The sequence below is a fragment of the Gracilinanus agilis genome, chromosome 2, assembly GCF_016433145.1.
Source record: "Gracilinanus agilis isolate LMUSP501 chromosome 2, AgileGrace, whole genome shotgun sequence".
Classification (NCBI taxonomy): Eukaryota; Metazoa; Chordata; class Mammalia; order Didelphimorphia; family Didelphidae; genus Gracilinanus; species Gracilinanus agilis.
The window spans coordinates 311,085,457-311,099,651 of NC_058131.1; positions in this window are offsets into that span (position 1 = coordinate 311,085,457).

Here is a 14,195-nt window from a genome sequence, read left to right on the forward strand (position 1 = left end):
TGCAATTTAAAGCACTTCAGCTTTCTCTCTGTTGTCTGTAGCAAGCCTAAAATGTTTAATCTAAACCAGATAGTGCTCAGAGTACTCCAAACTGCCTTAGAAATAGGGAAGCTGTTTTTTTGTGTTGAATTGACAGAAGTTAGGAAGAAGAAAGACCACTTTATGGCTGTTAGTGCTGCCTCTCAGGAAAAAAAAGTACCAACTTGTTCTTTCTATTCCTGGCTTTTCTCTGTGTGAAATTTCTATTTTTTTAATAAAATTTGATTTCTTCCAATGAATTTGAAATAAAATCTTTGGAACAATGGTGCCAATTTGCATTTTTACTTAAAAAAGGAATTGTATGCATAAGCCTTTTGTACAATAAACAAATTGGTGGGCAGATGAGAGTTGGGAGACCTGTTATTCAGACTTTGAAATACTTTTGCCTCTGGTGGGATCTAGATTTTACTAGTAGGGGTAATAATTTCATGTAGTATTTGGTGAAAATAAAGTTTTATTTTTGGTCATTTAGATGTCACCTCTTAATTAAGAGTTATTGTCCATGTAGACTTGGGACAGTAGTACCTTGGGTTTTGCTAACTGGACAGATAGCTAGATTTTTAGTGAAGAAAAAGGATTCATCTGCATTTGTTTTAAATATAATCTTGTCTCATTTTTGAAGAGTTACAAAACTGGAATTTTCTTAAATGATTTCAGACTAGTATTTAAAAGGCTAATCTAGTTGAAGGACACTCTGGTGTGTGAGGCTCTACCTTCCTGCCTTCTTACCTTGCCTTCTTTTGCATGAAGTCTGTCCTCATTAGGCCATTCAGGCTCGGAAAAGGTAACATTTTAAAAGTGATAGATATATACAACAACTTATTTATAAGAAGTGAATGGAGTTTAATGGTCAGAGGAAAATGAGGTTAGATTATTTTTTACTCTTATGTTTCAAGCATCATAAAATGCCTTGGAAATGATTCCTACTTTCTCTGTATCATAAATGGAAGTAATGGGCTATGACTTAAGGTGTGCTTTGTCCCTTTTTGTTTTTATGATTTGGTTGCCGTGCAGTATCAAATAACTGAATCAGGAGTGTTATTTGGCACCATTTCTTTGATGGGCCTGGGGTCTTTGGAGTAAAGTGGCACTGCTGCTTTCACCATCTGAGTAGTTCTATACTTTGTATCGCAATAAAAATGACAGGGATCTCAGTCTAATTAATACTACAAGATGCAGTACAGTGAGATTCAAGAACATGCCCAGCTACTGCTTTTTAAGTTTCTATTGCCCAAGGTGCTGTGCAGAGAAGATTTAACTATGGAGCCTTCTTGTGGATGGCGGCTCACTGGAAGGAGAGTAAAAGAGGTCAGTAAATGGGAAAATAGCAGGTGTAGAGTAGTGCCTTGAGACAGCTGAATGTGAGAACTGGTGGCCAGGAGTGGAGGTTCTGCTGATTTGGGCTGGCCTGTGTGTTTCCTCCCATCTCTAACATCTTTGGAATTTTTCTGGTGTAACCAAACCTACACTAAATCTTGGAAGGCATAGACGTGGGCTGAGCAGTCAAAAAAGCTGTTAACAGCTCCACTCTTTTATCTTACCCTTTGAAAAAAATGGGAAAGAATCATAGCTTTAGACCTTGAAAGCATCTAGACCAATTTCCTTGTTTACATTTTTTTTAAAACCCTTTCTTGGTATCAGGTTTTTTTTTTTAACCCTTGCTTTCCATCTTAAAATCAATACCGTGGTACCTTGATACTCAGGCACTTTAAGTCATGAGCAGTCACGATGGGGATTTTTTGCTTTAAGTCACAAGCAGATATTTGAATCATGAGCTTTTGCCACTCTCCACTAGACAGCCTGCTGAACGCTGTTTCACAAGTTACATGAGGCTGTCTCGTTTACGCCAGTGTTTATCCGGCTGTGCCAGCATCCATATTGAATCGCTTTTGCTTGACATTGCCGACCTCGCCGAGAAGCACAGCGAGGAACTGGAGTTACAATAGCAGCAGCACACGGAGGTTTTGCAGGAAATTGGTGGGGAGGTGCTTGAGGTGGATTAGGTAAGCAGTACTAGTGAGAGTAAGGAAATGTTGAGGATTTGGGAAAAGAATTTAACAGTTTATTGAAAAGACACACCCAGAAAAAGTTGTGACATTGTGTGTTGGAGCTGTGTGATGACACTTGTTTTTACACATTATTGAAATATTCTGAAAGGGAGGAAGGAACAAACTTCCATGGAAAGGTTTTTCAGGGCTGGAGTAATTGCATTTTCATTCATTTAATGGGGAGCTTCAATGTGACACACGGGCAAATTGAGTTATAAGCTGGGCCATGGAACAGATTAAACTCATGTGTCAAGGTACTGCTGTACTGTTGGGTGTATCTTCCAAGGCTGAAGAGCATTAAGGGCTAGACAAAATGGGGGTGAAGCGACTTGCCCAGGATCACAAGGCTAGGAAGTGTCTGAGGCCAGATTTGAGCCTAGGACCTCCTGTCCAGTTGTCCCTCCTCATTTACCTCTGAGGAAACTCCTAGGTCAGTCCCACAGGCAGTGAGTGGCAGAGGCAGATTTAAACTCGTCCTTGCCGTACCATACATACTTGCCTCTCGCTTTCTGCCCAAGCTAAGTGGATCACAAGTCCTGAGGAGAAATGGGAATTCCAAAGTCGCCCGTATGTAATTCCTTAATTTAAAAATTAGTTGGAATTGCAGAACCGATCATTGTCATGAATGAAGGGACGCCTCTAGTTTTCAGCGGCTTCCACCCGACAGACTAAAGGTAGGGGCCGATGAGGGATGGCCCTCACTTCCAGGTAGTGCCGAGTGCTACTCTTTGTTTAAAAAAGTTACCACTGAAAAGCTGTTCCAAAATGAACATTGTGGCACATATTTCTAAGAGGGAGTTAGAAAGGTCACTGAACTGAGTGAGAAAAACGGAGTTGCCACCCTCGTTATCCGTGATGTTATGGGCGAGTACTGGGACTTGGAGACTGCTTCAGTATTGCGGAGCTTTGAGGACGGGGACTGTTTGGCCTGCTTTTGTGTCCCCAGCCCTTAGCCCAGTGCCTGGCACCTGGTAGGCACTTCCTAAATGTTCGCTGATTAATTGAGAATCTCTTAAATAATGTTTGAGCCGCTTGTTTCATGGGGCTGCCGAGAAGCTTTTTGGCAAGTGGCCGGAGCGCTCAACCAGGAGCCAGAAGACCCGGGTTTGAATCCCACCCGAACTCATCATTGATGTGACCATAGGCCAGCCACACTACTCCCAGAGCTTGAGCTTTCTCATCTTTGAAATGGGAACAACACTTGTCATTTTGTTTTTATTTTCTTTGCCAAAGAGGGAGATCTTTAGACTAGAAAAGACCAACGAGCACTAAGGAGCGGATGCTTTAGGGCAGCGCTGCCAAACTCGGATAGAAGGAGGGGGTGCAACGTGACATTGGAGTGTTTCATGGGAGCTCGACATCTCTGGTGATAGGGAGTGTGTAAAAGCACCAGGCACCCCTGATGAGTTTTAAGTCAAATGAACTACATCTTGGGATACTTAAGAGCTGGCAAGTGTGATTTTTTTTTTTTCACTGTACCATCAATAGTCCTAAAAATGTGGCAGTCAGTCAACAAGCATTCTTTCTGCCAGGGGTGTGCCAGGTGTTGGGCATACAAACAGGAGAAGTACACTGGGTAAGAGAAGGGCAAATATCCCAAAACTTCTTTGAAAGTATATTTTTTTGCATCACTTCCCTCACCCCCAATGTCTACAGAGAACCTTTCCTTGTAACAATACAAAAGGAAAAAAAGGGCATTTCAATGAAACGAATTTATTGGCAGATTCTGACAGTTTATCCACCCCCTATCATAGTACTTAAAGAAGAAAGTGAGGCAACTTCTCACTTTTCTGGTGCTGAGCCTAATTGGTATAATTGTAAAAAGTTTTGAATTTTTTAATACTATTATTATGAACTTTAAAGTCATCAACAAACATTTCTTGATAAAGAACAAAAATATGAATATGAAACATGACCCTATGCCTTTTAAAAGTATACATCACAGGGAAGCTCGGTGGATTGAAAGCCAAACCCAGAGACGGGAGGTCCTGGATTCAAATCTGACCTCAGACACTTCCTAGCTGTGTGACCCTGGGCAAGTTATAACCTACATTGCCTAGCCCTTACTGCTCTGCTCCCTTACAACCAACTGATTCTAAATCAGAAGCTAAAGGTTTAAAAAAAAAAAAGGTATATGTCAGTTTTAATGTGGTAGAACTAACACTGCCCTGGGTCCCCTTCTAAACTCCATGTGTTATCTTTTGGGTATTTTTTTTCCCCCATATTTCACCAATACCTTTTGCATCACTATCCCCCTCTCTTGTCCCACATGTCACTCTCACCTTCCTAATAAAGATCTTCTAACAAGCACAGTCGAGCAAAAAGCAATTTAACTGGTCTTGTCTGAAAATGCCTCATTTTGTCCCAGCACACCAGGCCTTTCCCGGAGCTGTATCCTCTGCGGCGTTACGGCGCCGTGGAAGTCGTTCTCCCAGGTCCCCTCATTCTACCCTCTGCTCTACTCTGCTGCCAGGTCTTCGCTATAACAAAAAGTGCCCCCCGAGAAGATTTTTGTCCTGAGAGAGAAGCCGAGCAGAAGCACAGAAGGCCGGAGAAAGCGAGACCGAGCGCTTCAAGCCCGAGCCTAAAAGCAGCACTGAAGCTGTGGATGAAGGCCGGGGGATGCAGTGGACAGAATGCTAGGCGTGGAGATAGGGAGGCCGGGACACACACTGGCTCTTGGGCACCTATTCGCCGTGAGACTCGGGGCAAAGCCACCCAGCCCTCTGCCCGAGCTTCTTCTACTATAAAATGGGGGTAATAATAGTGCCTGCTGCTTCTGGTTGTGAGAATCAAAGGAGGGAAGATTTGCACAGTGCCTAGCACATGGAAGGCACTCGAGCTTTTTTCTTTCACTTAGGCAAAATGCATCGGAGAAGGCTGTGGCTTAATAGCTGAGAGATTTACTAGTATCCTAAATTCAAAGCTGAAAGGGAAGAACACATTTAAAGCCATTAAAACCTATGCAGTACAAATCACGGTATGCTCACCATTGTAAAATGGTCTGTGACTTATTTGGAAAGTAGCTTTTTACAAAATACGTACAAGATTAAACTTTTTTATTTAATCCTTACCTTCCATCTTAGAATCAATACTATGTATTGGTTCCAAGGCAGCAGAGGCAGTAAGGGTGGGCAGTGGAGGTTAAGTGACTTGCCCAGGGTCACACAGTTGGGAAGTATCTCAGGTTGGATTTGAACCCAGGACTTCCCATGTCTAGGCCTGTCTCTCAATCCACTGAGCTACCCAGCTGCCCCCCTAGACTTTTTTTTTTAAATTTAGAATATTTTCCCCTAGTTACATATTTCATATTCTTTCCCTCTCCCCCAAACTCCCCTAGCCCCCCCTCACCCCTTAGCCAACGCACGATTCCACTGGTAAACTTTTTTTTAATGAATAAAAATCTGTTTTCTTTTTTCCTCTCTCTTCCCACAAATGAAAGAAAAATAAAATCTTTGTAACAAATTCATCAAATCAAGCAAAACAAATTCACAGTGGCCACATCTGAAAAATGTGTCTCCGTCTGCACCTTGAATATCCCGTCTGTTAGGAAGTGGGGAGCATGCTTTACTTTGAATCTTATGGAATTGTGCTGGTTTTTTGTTCGGATTTCCAATTAGCCGCTGTGCTCGTTTTTTTTCTTCTGGTTTTGCTTACCTCACCTTGTATCATTCCAGATAAGCCATGCAATGCTTCTCTGGATTTTTCATTTTCATTTCTTTTCATGAAGTAATGCTTATGAGCCACATAACATATATTATATATGTACATATAATAAAGCTATACCTCAGTTGATGGGCTCTGCCTTTGTTTCCAGTTTTGCAGTAGCAAACACCTGGAAGCAGGAGATGTCCATTGATTGGGAAATGGCTAAAGATGTTGTAGTACATAAATGTAAAACAATATTATTGCCCTGGAAGAAATGAATTTGAAGAACATAGAGAAGCACAGGAAGACAAACTGATGGAAGAAGGAAGTACATGACTAGAAAGACAGGGTACGATGTCTGCAACCAGGTAAACAGATGGACAAGAGAACCCTCAAAACCACAGCTTGGCCCCAAAGATGTGTATGTGTGTGTGTGTGTGTGTGTGTGTGTGTGTGTGATTGGGTAATAGAGTTAGACTTACGATGTGTTGTTTTACTTTGCTGAATTTTTTTCCCTATTCTTTGTTATAAGGAATGGCTCTCTTAGAAGGGGGAAGGGTAGAGGAAAGGGATATCTTGGGGAGTGTAGGTGATATAAAAACAAAAAAACATAAAATTTATTTTTTGGTAGTCCAAAAGTATTTTGGTGTCTATGGGACCTTCTTTTCGTCTTTGAAATGCCTCAGATTTCAAAGAAAGGAAGAGAATGGCACCCTTTCTGGCAAAATGCCAGAATGTATTATTAAAGGGATGATTATTAAACATTGAGAAAAAGAAATGGTGATCACAATGGTACTGTGACTTCATCAAGAAAAGACCATATCTGACCTCATTTCCTTTTTTGACAGGATTACCAAACCAGGAGATCACAGTAATAAGTTACACCCAAATTTTGGCAAAGTATTTGATGACTGTCATACCATTTTTTAAAAATTAAATTAAAATTTCCCCCTAATTACAGGTCACATCCTTTCCCCAACATTTTAAGAATCTTGAATTCTCTCTTCTTCCTTACCCCTCTCCCGATAAGATGGTAAGCAATCTGATAAAGATTTTACATGTACAATCATGTAAAACACTTCCATATTAATCCTTTTGTGGAAGGAAACTTAAACAAAAAAAGAATTAAGAAAGTGAAAAAAGTTTGTGTTGTCACAGTATTCTTGTGGACAAGTTGGTAATGTGGGCACAGATAATAATATAGCTAAGTAGGTTAGGGACTGGGTGATTGGTTAGCCTGAAAGAGGAGTTACAAGTGGATCTACATCAACTTGGAAAGCATTAGGCCTGTCAGTCATTTGAAGAGACTGGGGATGGTTGGCCTGGAGAAGAGACTTAGTGGGGACGTGATAGGTATTTGAAGGACTCTCTTAGGAAAGATGGATTGGATTTATTCTATGGGGGGGTGGGGTAGAACGAGGCAATGGGTAGAAACGGGCAGAGGCTCTTCGACTTGCTATAAGGACAAACTTTCTGACAATTAAAAGCATCCCACAATGGAATGGTCCCTTCCTTCCTCCTCCCCCAAGAAGTTCTCAAGGTAAGGCTGAATCACTTGAGTGAACTTTCGAGGTGATTCTTGTGCAGGTACAAGTTGGTCTACGTAGCCTCAAGTCCTTTTCAACTGAGATTTTGTGATTCTCTTACCTCAAGGGAGTTGGGAGGAAAAGCTTTGTGAACCTTAAAGCACTGTGCATCATGGCAATGGAGAAGTGTGAAATAAAGACTATGAGTTCACACTGAATGCTTTTCATCTTGAACTGAGGCAAAGATAAACAATGATTGATCATGGCCTTGCATGTAGGAACTGGGTGAATGCCTCGTCTAGTCTAGTTTCTAGAAAGTGCTATTCCCTCCAAAATGATAGAAGAGAATGACAATTTTCTTTATTCTATTGCCATTATATTCCAAAAGGAAGTAAATTGACTAAATATGATAAAACTGTGGGATGAAAAATATCAGACACTTATTTACAAAGCTAATCTGTTGTCTCGTTCAAGTAGGATTAGGTGACAATGAATTTTCTTGTGTCTGGGGCATTCTCTTGACTGGTTGACTAACCAGAGCTATTAAGTCGAGCAAAGGAAAACAGGAAAAAGTTGTCCAGAGTATAGTGTTCTCTGAAACATAGTTTAAAAGAAAGCCAGGAAAATTCTTATGATTCCCTTCTGTCTGAAAATGAGCCAGCAAGGGACCTTGTCTTCCTCTTCCATCTTAATGGTTATTTATACTTGGCTATATTCAGGATAGGACAGCCCCTACAGAAAGTCTGATCCATCCGTCTCCGTAGTTTGTGTGGACTGTGGATTATAGGCAGATCTAATCAGGATAACTAGTTCAACAAAATTCCTCAGAATTCTATTATAGGATCCCAGGGCTTAGAGCGGAAAGGGAGATACTTCTCATTTTTGTAGTGCTTTGGGGTTTACAAAGTGCTTTCCTCAAGACAGTTCTGTGAGGTGGCAAGTAAAGATGTTAACCTACCTTACAAAAAAAGCAACTGAGACCTGGAGAAGCTAAGGGACTTTCTCCAAGACATAGATTCAGGAAATAGTGGAACTGGTACACTTATTGGTGAGCAAATGTTTACAAAACATTTATATCTATTCTACTCAGGTAGAATACTTGTCAGGGCATCACCACACTTGGCACTTGCAGAGAATCTTGATGTGACCATCCCAAATCATTTGCACATTCCTTTCTCTGCTTTTTTTTTTTCTGACCCTTTGTTTTTTCTACCAACCATTTCCTGATAGGCCCTCTCCCCATTAACCCATCCCTTGTAAGAAAAAAAGTGGCAAATTCTATAAACAAAATGAATGTATCTGATGGTATGTACAATTGCTCCTCAACCACTCTTCCAGAAGAAGAGGGATACCCACATCCTTTAGCATGCTATGTCAGTGGAAGCCATCTAGCCCAGATTTTAATTCTTGCTAAGCTGTGTAGCTTGTCCGTGGTGTGGGGCTCTCAACACCTGGCCACTTGGGTGACTGCTGATGGGTGTCCAGGGATTGTTCCATTGGCTTTGAATCTCCAGCGTGTAGCACAGAGTAGGTGCTTAAGTGCTTGCTGATTATTGTTTTAGTTACAGGCACTATAAGAGTACTTAGAGATGTGAGGCACACACACAGATCGTAGATATCAGTGAATCATTTTTCTCAAAAAAATTTTTTTTGTCTTGTAGGTTCATCTAGTTGGGTGGGGGAATTAGAGCCCCGGAGAACATATGTTCCATCTAGCACACTGAGTGATGAATATACAAACTCAGAAAAAATCTCAAGCATGAGATCGTAAGCACCTTGACAAGGCTTAATTTAAGTTGTGGCTCTTTAGAATTAAAAACTAAAAAGCACTATACAGATGGTTTATTTAAGGAAATAACCAGAAACTCCCCCCCACCCCAACTAACATTTATATAACATTTATGAGCTGTGTTAACTGTGCTAAGTTTAACTCTCTGTTGCTTTATGGTTTTCTTCAAGTGTCCAGACATTACAATCTAGAAATTTAAGACTGAAAGCATATAAAAGATGTTTTAGAAACGGATTTGCTATGGTCACATTTAAGGAGACCGTATATAAGAGCAGTTTTGTTTTAGTGCCATAGAAATGAGTCAGTTCCTACTGAACTCTTCAGTGACTTTTCCATAGGCATTTCATGCTGAAATGATTAGACTCATTCTTTAGATAGAAAGTTGGCCTATTCTTTTGAGTCTTTCCAGGACATCTGTGGCATTATGATGCAATAAAATACTTTAATTAAGCACAATTAAGGCTTCCAAGCTGTATTGTAGGGGTACAACTATTTAGTGAGCGAGGTAATAATTTGGGAGAAAAGGTGGAGGTATATAAGGAGAACACTAAAAATTGAAAAAAACCATCCGGCTTCTATCCAAATATGGTTCTAGTCATGAAAGGAAACCATCTGTGATAGATATCTGAGGAGCCATTAGGATTGAAATTATTTTGTATCTGGCAAGTTACATATAAAACACAGCTGGATCCAGAGTGGGATATGACCACCCTTTGTCCAATCCACTTCTAGGAATAAGGGAGGATGGGAAAGGGGAAAGGAACCTCCGATACAGCCTTGATGGGCTGTGTAAGTAAATAGAAAGGAATGGAAAAACTCACCTTGCCCAGGAATCCTTAGGAAGGATTGAATTTTTCTGTAAATTATCTTCCCTTGGCTAGAGTCTCATTTTTCAAGCTTCTTCTGGGTCCAGGCTCCCTTTTAGAAGGCAGAGAGCTCTGGGCTGAGCAGTACAATTCTCCTTCCCACCCCTCCCCATCAGCTTTCAGGCCAATAAACCAATGGATTTTCCCAGGCAGATAGGTGGCACTGTGGAGAATGTGGACTGCCTCAGTCACTTATTAGCTATGACCATTAAACGTTCTGTGCCGCCGTTTCCTCATCTGTAAAATAGGAATAATAGGACCTACTTCACTGAGGTGTTGTAAGGATGTAAGAGTACCCTGTGAACTTTAAAGCGATAAATGCTTTAAGTAGTGGTTCTTTAGAATCGAAGACTAAAAACTGCTATAGAGATGGTTTATTTAAGGAAATAGCAACCAAAAAAAACCCAACCCTAACATCAATAATAATTATAATTATTAATAATAGAATAAATAATAATAAATGCTAGCCACTATTTCTCAGGCACTGATAAAGTATCTCAGCCTCCAAAGGATTATAGTACAGTAGAAAAAGTGTTGGATTTAGTGTTGAGTACTTAGATTCAAATCCTGCCTCTAACTCTGATTGGCAAATTATATGACCCTCTCTGGACCTCAATTTCCTGATACATAAAAGGAGGACCTAGATAGATCCCAAGGTCCCTTCTAGTGCTTAAGCTATGAAACTCCAATGAGTCAATGCCTTTTTTTTTTTTTTTTTTTTTTTTACATTGATTACTTTTAAATATCTCATGGATTTGGAGTCTTGTTGAGGGCAGAGTGATAGAAATATGACAGTAATGAGAAAAGACAATGCATAGTCAAATGAAACCTGTGGGACGCATAATGAAGTCTAACATGAATTGGAGATGGGGGGATTCCTGTGGGTTGCAGTGTTGAGGAGAGGTTTTCTGGAGGATGTGGATCTGAACTAGGTTTTGGGGAGGAGACACAGAAATGTCTCCAGTTTGGAATGTTCTTACCCTAGCCCTGAAGATTTCCATTTTTCTTTCAAGTATCAGAAAAGGCACCTAGAACTTAAGCAAAGGAGCCTAGTCCACCAAATACTAAGTTTTCAAGGGGGAATAACTAATAAACCTGATATTCGTGCAGGCATTTCAAGCAGGAATCTTCTCCTTTGTGGTCTCCTCCAAGTGCATTAGTAGATTTGTGAGATGGCATATTTTCATAGAGGCAAGAAAGTATGAAGAAGGGATGTAATGATTTAGAGGTATGTGCTCTCTTCATCTTAAGTACAACTATTCTGTCCAAAGAAATGAGATCTGCTCTACAGGCACTTGATTCCATCCCCTCTGTCTTCTCCAGGGGATCACAACTTCTACTATCCCTTTTGTCTCAAAATTTCAGTTTCTCCCAATCAACTGGCTCCTCTACTTCTTTGAAGTATGCCCAAATCCCTATTAAAAAAACACACACCACAAAACAAAACCCCAAACAAACCCTCCTCCCTTCAAAAAACTATTGTCTTAGGTGTCTACTCTCTCAGCCAAACACCTGGAAAAAAATTGTGTCTGCTCCCAGAATCCATTCCTCTCCTTCAGTGTTCATCCTTTTGCAATCTGGCTTTTGATCTCATTCAACTGAAACTTTGCTCTTCAAAGTTACCAATGATTTTTTTTTTAAACCCTCATGTTGTTTTAGAATTGATACCAAGTATTAGTTCCAAGACAGAAGAGTGGTAAGGGCTAGGCAGTGGGGTTAAGTGACTTGCCCAGGATCACACAGCTTAGAAGTGCCTGCGGTCATATTTGAACCTAGGACCTCCTGTCTTCAGGCTTGGCTCTCTATCTGCTGCCTCTCAGTGCTTTCTTACTGGGCAAATCTGATTTTTTTTTTCCTATTTTTCAACCTATCTGACCACCCTTTCCTACTCCTAGAAACTAGAGTTTTTATGAATTTTACTCTCCTCATCCTTCTCCTATGTCTCCCTTCTTGGGTTTCCTTTGCTGCCTCATCCACATCCCACCCCATAACTTTTCCTGTTTCCCACAGTTTTGTCCTGGCCAGTCTTCTCTATTCCTTCTAGAATCTCTCGGTAACGGCATCTGTTCCCACTGGTTTTTAACTATCATATCTGTGCAGATGACTCAGGTTTGTGTGCACAAAACGCACCTATGCAAGTACACATACATACATATACATGTCTACATGTGCTTATACCCTGAACTTCTGTCCCAGATCAGCAACTTCCCATTGGACATTTGAGACTGGACTGGAGATATCTCAAACTAATGCTATAAACATAAATATAAAAAAATAAACAAGTCCAAAATTTAACTCATTTCCACCCTAAACCTCTTTGAAATTTCCCATCTCTGTAAAAGGCACTGTTTGTCTTTCTGGTGTCTCAGGTTGGTAATCCTGGCATTTCACTCACCCTCACCCCACATAGCCATTCAGTTGCCAAATCTTACCATTTCAACATCTCCACATCTTCCACCTTATTCCCATCTTTTTTATTCACACAGTTAACACCTTAGCTTATCTTACTGGCGTTTGCCTGGATTACTGTAATAGCCTCCTTCATCTCTCACCAATCAGCTATAAACATTAATTAAGTACCTACTATGTGCCAGGCATGGTGTTAAGCTCTGAAAAAGGAAAAAGGAAGTCCCTGCCCTCAAGAAGCTTATAATCCAAAGGGGCACTGCTCTAGTCCATTCTACAACCAGCCAAATAAGTTTCCTTAAGCTTAGATATGACCTCATGACTCTCCTAATTCAACTAACTCCAGTGGTTTACTATTGCCTCTTGAATATAATATAAATTCCTCTTTATTAAAAAAATTAATTATTTTATTAAAAATTAAATTAAACCCCTTTATTAAAAGGGGTTTTTATTAAAATTCATTTATTTCTTAAATCCATTATTTATTTATCATTTATTTATTATTTTATTTATTTTTTAATATATTATACATTATAATATATTATTTTTAATGTATATTTTATATTATATATAGTACATAAATAATATAGAATTATTTATATTATTTATTTATTATTAAAAAATTAAAATTTATTTATTAAAAAAAAACCCTTATCTTCTTCAATATTGTGTATTAGTTCCAAGGCAGAAGAGTGGTAAGGGTTAGGCAATGGGGGTTAAGTGACTTGCCCAGGGTCATACAGCTAGGAAGTGTCTGAGGTCAGATTTGAACCAAGGACCTCCCCATCTCTAGGCCTGGCTCGCAATCCCCAAGCCACCCAGCTGCCCCCTCTGATTAGCCATTGGAGCCCTACATAACCTAGTCCTAATCTACCATTCCAGCCTAACTGATAATACTTCCCCTTTGACAGCATGACCCAGCCAAACTGGCTTTCTCTTTGTTCCTCACCAGGACATATTGCCTCCCATTCCTATGCCCAGAATGGAAAGCCTTTGCTCCTTATCTTTATCTCTCTTAACTCTCAGGTGCAACTTGGAGCCCATCTCTGGCATCTTTAAATCAACTCCCTTCCTTTCCCAACAACTTTGTGTTTCTTTTGTATTTATGCCGTATATCTTTCTATACCTACTTGCCCTTGCCATTATTAGAAGGTAGGCTCATTTCAAGCAGGGATTATTTCGTTCTTTTTACTTGTATCCCCAGAGGCTACCATGATGGTAGATGCTTCATAAATCCTTACAAATTGATTTCCAAAATGGGAGAGTTGAGCCTCCAAAAACTGCCTTATGGAGAACCATTATAGACCTCCAAGACTGCAAATTGGATTTTCTGAACATATTTCAGGGATTGCTTGTTCTTAATGATCAGGATTACAGCATTAATTACAAAACGTGCACACAGATGCCTCTCCTTTTTGTTTCCTAAATCATTATGTGGGAGAGGCCCAAGAAGGGCTTTAAAGGCCTGGACCAAAGCCATTTCTCATGCAGGTTTAGAGGGTCCTGCTTTAGGTAAATGCCCAAAGAGAGGTCATATGTAAAGGAATCTGCTGGACTTGGAAATGAGAAGATCCAGGGAATCTTATGTTTGACACTGACTGTACTACCCTGGGTAGGTTGCTTAATCTCTTTGAGCCTCAGTTTCCTCCTCTCTAGAGTAGTGATAATAATAATTACTTTGCCAGGAAGGTGAGGCTTATTTTACCAAATGAGATTAGGAATGTAAAAGTGTTTTGCAAACCTTAGCTTATAACTGGGCTATAAAAATGCCAATTTTTATTATAACTCAAGGGCCCAGGACACCAAGGAGCCCAAATATTTTTGGTGGCAGTGGTCATTCTATTCCCTAAGCTCCAACCACCCATCCCCACAA